Raw genomic sequence first — 8,470 nt, forward strand, 5'->3', positions numbered from 1 at the left:
TCCCCCAACAGAATGGGAACTCTCCTCCCTCCATTAGAATGTGAGCTCCCCTCTCCCCAGTAGACTGAGTTCCCCTCCCCCACTGGAGTAGGAACTCCCCTCCACCCACTAGAATGTGAGCTCCCCCTTAGAATGTGAGGTCCCCTCTCTCCAATAGACTGAGTTCCCCTCCCCCATTGGAATGGGAACTCTCTGCCCCCCATCAGAATGTAAGGTCCCTTCCCCCACCAGAATGTGAGCTCCCCTCTCCCCAACATACTGCGTTGCCCTCCACCATTAGAATCAGAGCTTCCCCCCCATCAGAATGGGAGTCTTCCTCTCCTCACCAAGTAGAATGTGAGCTCCTTGAGGGCAGGATCTACGTTCTTGTCATTCTTTGAATCCCCAGCCCCAGTGCTTGGTATAGTAAGCCCTTAATAAATGCTCCTTGGCTGACTGGTTGACAAGTGCACTAGAGAAGGAGGCTTCTTAAAAAGAATCAAGAGACTTTTTCTGAAGTAAATTTCAAGCTCTTTGGCAACTCTGCTCCCTCTAATTTAGCTTTTGCATAGATCAAACGCTGCCTACCTTGCAGGGTTGTTGTGACCCACCAGCTCTGTGTGCAACTTTGTTCTTGTTCTGCTGTGTATATAATAATAGTATTTACATAGCACTTTAAGGTTTGCAAAGTGTTTTAAGGACATTAGCTCTTTTTGGGGGGAAGGAGGGTCAGTCAGCAATCATTTATTAAGCACATACTATGTGTGAGGCACTGGCTAATTGATGGACCTTCATCATTTAAATTTTACAGATGAGGAAACCGAGGCTGACAGAGGATACCGAAAAGTTTGTGTTTGTTGACTACCTTTAAAGTTCATAATAAGACAATTTAAAAGAAAAAAACGTTAAGGCACTATACAAGCACTGTCTCAAAAGTCTTGCCTCTGCTACCACCAACTTCTCCCTGAAGCCTTCCCTGATCCCCTAAACTGAAAGTGTTGTCTCTACTAATAATTTCAGAACAGCGTCTGTAAGTAAATGTTAGTTGTTATTTATTTGGTTCTGTAAATTCAGTTCCTCCATGAAGGAATTCCCCTTGAGAAACCTCCTCTGCCAATGCAGGTGAGCACCTGCTTTGCCCCTTACAGAGAGGTTAAATGCCTTGCCCAGAGTAACACAGTAAATGCCGGTTTTCCAGTTATTTGTTGCATGCTGTCTCTATTATTCCAAAAGACCTTTCTCACTTTAGCAAACCCTGTGGAGGAAACGATTTATGACAAAGCTAAATGGGTGGAGTCTTACTATAAGATTCCTTTAAGAAGCCTGCTTTCCTGGTGATCTGATTCAATTTATAAAAACTCACATGTTTGCCTAACTTTTCAGGAATTCACTTTTTATGTAAAAGGGAAGTAGAACCTGCATAGCTAGAGATATCTGTGAGACAGATTTCTTTTTCTGTCTCTGTAATCCATCTCATTTTGTGTGTATGCTGTGCTGTGTCTCTCCCAGAAGACCATCCAGGGGGGCAGGGACCTTTGCCCCTTCCTTCCTCTGTATCTTAAGAAGCCCCAGAAAAGAGATAGCTGAATACAGGAGATTAACAGAGATCTCAGCCTCTCAATATCATCTTCATGTCCTCTACCCCCAACCCAGTCTAGGGAGGCAGGAGGGTTGGATGGAACAATGGTGGGCTCCAGCTTTGGGGGCAGGAGTTTCTCCCCAGTTCCCTAACCCCCTACCCCCTCCCCAGACCCTACAGCTGCCTGGAAGCAGGACCTCCATCCCCATGGCAACTGCCCCAACACAAAGCATTCCTCCCGCCCAGCTCCTTGTGTCCTCAGGGAGCCCGGCGGGGCCCAGGCTGCTCCAGCCCCACCCCGGGGGAATCCAGAGCAAACCCTCTTTAGCTGGGTGGGGCCCTTCACACACACACACACACACACACACACATACATACATACATACATACATACATACATACATATAGTGTCTCAAAGTGGGAGAGGAGGCCAGATACTTGATACTTGATGGTGCTGCTGACTGGGACAGTCCTTGGCACAAAAGGATTCTAGGATGGGGCCCCTTGCCAAGTCTCCCCCAACCTTCCACCCCCAAGAAATCTTTGCAAAAGTCTTCACTAACTGCTCTTCACACAGACCCACAGATACAGAGACAGATGTACACTATGCATTAAAGTATTTAAGTATATTACATAAGCACACCTACTTATGACCATAAATACATACATGCCTAACTGCACGCAATTCCCATAACAGACCTAACTTACAAACACACATTAATGTATATGTATTCTGAAACACAGTTACACACTTAATTACATATCAGAAATAGGTCGACAACCTGGAAATAGAAAGAGGGAACCCCCTTTAGGTACTGACTCCTAACCATCTCCCAGAGACAGAGATACACAGAGACAAAGAGAAACAGAGACACAGAGAGAAACAGAGATAATGGGATAGAGAGCTAGCCTTGGGGAGCCAGGAAGAACTGGTCCCACCTTTGTCACATACTACCCTGGACAAGTCGCTTCATCCCTAAATGTTCGAGATGACCCTCTAAGGCTGAATTGCAAAGAAGATGTCAAGATCCACTGATAGGAGTTTCCTTACCCAGGTGCTCCCTATGCCTCTCAAGTTGCAAGTCCAGTCCCTATCTCTAGAACACTGCCCTCCCCTCCCTCCCCATCTCTACCTGTTGACATTCTATGCCCCTTCCTGACCCTGTTATTCAAGACCAAACTCAAATGTCATCTCTTCCATGAAGACTTTCCCCATCCACCAGTCAGCCTTTATCCCATCCCTCCCTGACTCCCATCCCCAGAAGTAAACAAAACAAAACAAAAAAACCCAAAAAACTGGAGTTGAGGAATCTAGAACCAAAAGTGCCTAAATTCAAATCCTATTTCTGACTCCTAATGTGTGATCATGGGCAAGTCACTTAACCTATCTGAACCTCAGTTTCCTCATATGTAAAATGGGGTGAATAATTCTTTTAGTACCTATTTCATAGGTTTATTATGAGGTTTAAATGAGATAATTTATGGAAAGTGCTTTGCAAACTTCAAAAGCTCAATGTAAATGCCAGTTATTGGTATTATGTATTTATCATGTATCGTTCTGTACCATAGTTATTTATATATGAATTTTTGTAGGTTGTGAGCTCCATGAAGGCCAGGCCCAGTCTTTGTTTCTCAGTATCCACCACTCTCTGCATATAATAGGTTCTGGACACAATTTAGAAAGGCCCAAAGACAATTAGACAGATCCAGAGAAGGTCAACAAAGAAGGCAAGAACAGTGGAAGTTAGACTCCATACAAGGATCAGTTGAAAGCTATGATGTGGAGGATGAGCAATAGAGGTAGATACAGGGAACCTAGATCTGAATTCTGGCTTTGCTACTTACTACCTGTCTGACCTTACACAAGTCTTAGCCTCCCCATCTGTAAAATGGCACCTGAACAGCCAGTTGGCACATTGGTTAGGGTGCTGGACCTGGAATCAGGAAGACCCAAGCTCAAATCTGGCATCAGACACTTACCAACCATGTGACCCTGGGCCAGTAAGTCATTTAAACTGTTTGCCTCAGTTTCCTCATCTGTAACATGGGGATAATAATAGCAATCCTACCTTTTAAGGTTGTTGTGAGGATCGAATGAGAAAACTATAAAGCACTTAGGTTCCTGGCACATATATAAATGTTAGCAATATTATTATTAAAATGAAGATGCTAGACTAGCTGATCTCTTTAGGTCTAGGAAGGATTAAAGGGATGGAAGCTGGTACAGACTTATGCTCCACAATGAAGCAGTGGTATTGTCCTTCAATATGGAAGATCTCACAAAGCACTCAGTAGGGTGTGACATGCATAAAGGAGTGACTGGGATTAGAAAAGGAGAATCTCTGTCCAGGGTGATCAACAATAGGTCATACTGAAATCTGCCCTGGGCCACTGATTCAACAAGCAGTGATTAAGCATCTTCTAGGAGCTGGATATGATGTGAGGTACATTGTTTAAATAAGACATGAGCTCCTCTTGAAGCTAACAAAAACACAATCACAAATAACTCGAATGTACAATAGTTCACGATCCGTGCATTACAGAGGTGAAAAGCAAAGTTGTATGAGGTCCAAGGGAGAAGTTTTTACCTCCTGATGGCAGATCCTGGTAGACTTCATGGAGGAGGGAGCACCTTAAAAGATGGTCTTAAAAGGAAATAGGGTAGGGGAAAAAAGGGGGGAAGGAAACAGCAAATACAGGGAAACCATTGAGGTCTAGAATAAGCCAGTCTAAATGCATACTCATTCATATGCCTCCCTGGACCCATACACACCTTGCTCAGGCTTTTGTGTAAAATTCAGGAGTTGAAATAGATGATCTCTAAAAATCCTTTCCACTCTAAATGTCATAATCTTACCTTGAGCCAGATGCCCCAGTATGGACCCTTACTCCCTGTGGTTAGCCCTACTGGACTTGATGCTCTAGCTAGGCAAACCTTGTACCATCCCCTCCCCCCACCTCTGGTACAGCAGATAAAATGCTAGAACTTGAATCAAAGCCTCTGCTGCTAATTACCCATGTGAATATGGGCAAGTCATTCTAACTCTCTGGGCCTCATTTTCCTCATCTGTCTGGACTAAATGACCTCTAAGGGCCTTTTCAGCTCTGAATCAATGATCCTAGGAATTCCCGGCCTCTAAATAGGCCGCTTTCCCTGACCTGACATGCCTCCCTGCCTTTCCTCTCCTCTAAACCCATCTATGAACTTGCCGGTTTTAAACCCTGCTCTAAATTCACCACCTCCAGGAAACCCAGCTTAACCCCCTCTGCCTCTGCAATCCTCCATTAAACAGCAATAAGTTCCTTGCACATAAGGGATGGAGAATCAGATGTTTCAAATTCAAGCTCTGTGAACTTGATACTGTCAAAGCTTATAAAAGCTTGTTCAATTGAATTATTATGAATAACAGCTCTCACATTTCTATATCACTTTTTTTGCTTGTGAAGCACTTTCCTCATGACAATCCAATGAGATAATGATAACAATAATAGTAACTCACATTTACATAACACTTTTAGCTTAACAAACACTTTCCTTGCCACAACCCTGTGAGGTAGGAAATGTATCACCCTCTTTTACAAATGAGGAAACTAAGTCAAAGCGAGGTTAAGGGACTTGCCTAGAGGAATAGTGTTAAATTCAGAACTCTGAACATTGCTTCTCCCGATTTTAAGTCTGATATTTTTCCACTATAGAGCTTGGAATCAGCCAGTCAATAATATTTATTAAGCACTTACTATATGCTATGCATTGTGTGGTGTGCTGGGAAGAGGGAAGGAAGGAAGGAAGGAAAGAAGGAAGAAGGGAGGGAAAAAATAAGCATTTATATAGTGCCTGATATATTCCAGACACCGTGCTAAGAACTTTTCAAATATTATCTCATTCAATCCTTACAACAACCCTGGGAAGTAGGTGCTATCATTATCCCTACTTTAAAGTTGAGGAAGCCGAGTCAGACAGAGGTTAAGTGACTTGCCCAGGGTCATACTGCTAGTAAGTGTCTGAGGCTGCATTTGAACGCAGGTCTTACTGATTCCAGACCCAGGGCTCTGGACACTTTGACAAAGGCAAGAATTCAGTCCCTGCCTTTGAGGAGCTCACATTCTTACAGAGTAGACAATGCACGCAAAAAAATACAAGACATAAATGTGCAAATGGAAGATAATCTCATTAGGTACTAACAGTAGGGGGACTCAATTATTTCTACTTGTTTTCATATCACTTGTGCATTTCTTGGATGTTTTTTTTCCGTTAGATTAAGAACCCCTTAAACAAAGGGGCACTTTCTGCTTCTTCCTTATTACCTCCACACAGAATCCAGGTCTCAGCTATACACACAAAAGAACTAAGAGTTTAAGAAAGTAATTGTCTGACCACATGGCACAGAGTTGAAAGAGAAGCCCTTAACACTGAGCTCTGCTGATCAACGTGTCTCCATCTCTTCCCTCAGTGTCCCAGGTGGTCAGATTTCCCCACTCCAGGGAGAGATTCTAAGAGCTAGCCTCCCACCCCACCCCCCACCCCGTCCTGGGCATCTGTGTCTGTCTGTCTCCTTATTTCTAGTCTGTCCTCTTCTCCCCTGCTCCACCCTGTTGCTTCCCATCTGGTCTTCTTGCAGCCACCTGCCCCACTCTGTTCTCTTTTCTCTTTTCTCTTTTCTCCTTTCTCCTTTCTCAGCTGCCACCCCATCCTCTTATCCTCCCCACTTAGGCACCAGAAAAGTTCGGATGTGTTAGAATGACTGTCCAATAGAAAACGACAGTCTGAACCTGAGCTGTTAAGACACTGGGGGAAAAGGGGAGGGTTAGGATAGAATACGGCCAGCCCCTTTACCCACCTACCCTCCAGATTGGATGGGAGAAGGCTATGGGCAGGATCACGCACCCAGAAAACACTAATAGAACCCAGTACTACAGCTCTCTATACAATCCCTCATTACTCAAGAATGGCCCTAGGGCAATAGTGATCACAGAAACCACTCCAGTCCTAAACTCACTGCCAGATACTGAGGACACAACCCAGCCCAGAAATGCTCATCTCCAAGGGAAAAGTGGTTCAGGGGCACTAAATAGGAAGCACCTTTATGTCTGAACTGAGAAGGGGAGGATGGGGGGGGGGGGGAGAGGAGGGAGAGAGAGATCGATCAGACTAAGGGAAGATCATTAAGACCGAAGTTGGGGCCATAGCGGCTCTGGAGAAAATGAAAGGGAGGGAGAGAGACAAAGAGAGACAGAAAAGCAAAAGTAGGGATCTAGATAGAGAGACAAAGAGATACATGGAAAGAAACAAAGAGACATGGGAAAAGAGACCTAGGGAGGTAGAAAAGAGAGAAAAGAAACAGAGAAAGGGAGCTAGTGATGGAAAAAGAGATAAAAGAAATTCAAACAGAATGAGACAAAAAAATCAAACAGAAGACAGAGAGAGATCCACAGCATAGGAGCGTGAGGGGGGCAGGGAAGAGAGGAAAGCAACATGGGCCAGAGAAAGAGAGAAAGAAGAGACAAAGAATAGGGGAAGAGAGACAAAGGTCTAGGGGCAGCAACGGGCTTCCCCCTCCTCAGTCTAATGCTTAACTTTGGGGTTGCCATAGTGACTGCCTCCAAGGGTCAGCGCCTGGGGGAGAGGGTGGGGTTCTGAATCTGGGGGAGGGGCGGGGGTGGGACCAAGAGGCGCCTCTGAATTCCCTCCCTGTTTAATTCTCTGAGAGAACCAGGGCATCACAAGGGCATGAAAGACTGGGAAAGACTAGGCCCTGGCAAGGGATAAAAGAGCTGGAGGTACCCTTCCAGGACTTCATCCTCTCCTTTTCCACCCCAGTGCCCCACCGTTTCGTTGTGCTGCTGCTCCAAGGAAAGATCATCAGTCTTCACCCTAGCTCTTCCACACTTCCAATAGACTTAATAACCTCTAAGATTCCTACCAGTTCTAAGTCTATGAGCCTACGAGCCCCAGCCTTCTGAACCCTTGCCCCATAAAGAGCTCAGCTCCATATCTATAACACAGGGGTTCTTAACCGTTTTTGGTGTCACGGACCCTCTTGGAGTCTAGTAAAACTTATGGACTCCTCAGAATAATGTCTTTAAATGCATAAAATAAAAACCCATAAGATTACAAAAGAAACCAATTCTATTGAAATATAGCTATCAATTTTTTTTTCAAATTCAGACTTTAACTTAAGAGCCCTTCTCTTGGGAGAAGGGAAACTGAGGGAACAAGCAGGATAGGGACTCTCCCCAAGTCACTTAATTTCCCTGGGACTCAACTTCTTCACCTGCAGAATGGGGGTATGGGACAAGAAGTTCTCTATGTTCTTTCCAGCTCTTATACTGTATGATTCTCTAAGTTCCTGCTCCCAGCTATGCCCTAAGTCCCTTATAAAAACCTGGGGAGGGGGATCTGCCCAAAAAAATAGCCCCTCCCCTGGCCAGACCCAGGGGTGGGGAAGGTAGACGCCCTGTGTTCACCTTCCTTTTAGCCTCGCACATCAGGCTGCTTTTCTGGTAAGACCCCACATGTGTCTACAACTCTAACCCCAATATGGATAAGCAGATGGCATATCTCTTCTGTCCCTAGCTGTTACTGCCAAATGATTTCTTTGCATACCTCCTCCCACCCTAGACAGAAATCTCTCATTAGACTCTCATCTGCTCCCCATCTTGGTGTTGGGGAGAAATCTCAGTTTTTCAGCCCCAAGATTCATCTCCCCACCAACCCCAGCTATGCTAAATAAGAGGATGTTATCTAGCAGAAAGAGGTAGAATGCCCTCCACTCTGCCCCCAGGGGAGTTTGCAGGCTGTACTGCTCTGCCGGGCACCAGGAATGCCTCAGCTTGGGTCCTGGCCAGATCTCTCTCTCTCTTTCTCTCTCTCTCTCTCTCTCTCTCTCTCCTCTCTCTCTCTCTCTCTCTCTC

General features: G+C 45.0%; 1 protein-coding gene across 1 annotated transcript in view; it reads right to left on the reverse strand.

The window, feature by feature from the left end:
• The window catches only part of CELSR2 (cadherin EGF LAG seven-pass G-type receptor 2), a 51,746-nt gene that overhangs the window by 38,526 nt on the left and 4,750 nt on the right, over nucleotides 1-8,470 (reverse strand). The window lies entirely within an intron of this gene.

Source organism: Vombatus ursinus, unplaced genomic scaffold (genome assembly GCF_900497805.2).
Source record: "Vombatus ursinus unplaced genomic scaffold, bare-nosed wombat genome assembly UNPS02011613.1, whole genome shotgun sequence".
NCBI classification, from domain to species: Eukaryota; Metazoa; Chordata; class Mammalia; order Diprotodontia; family Vombatidae; genus Vombatus; species Vombatus ursinus.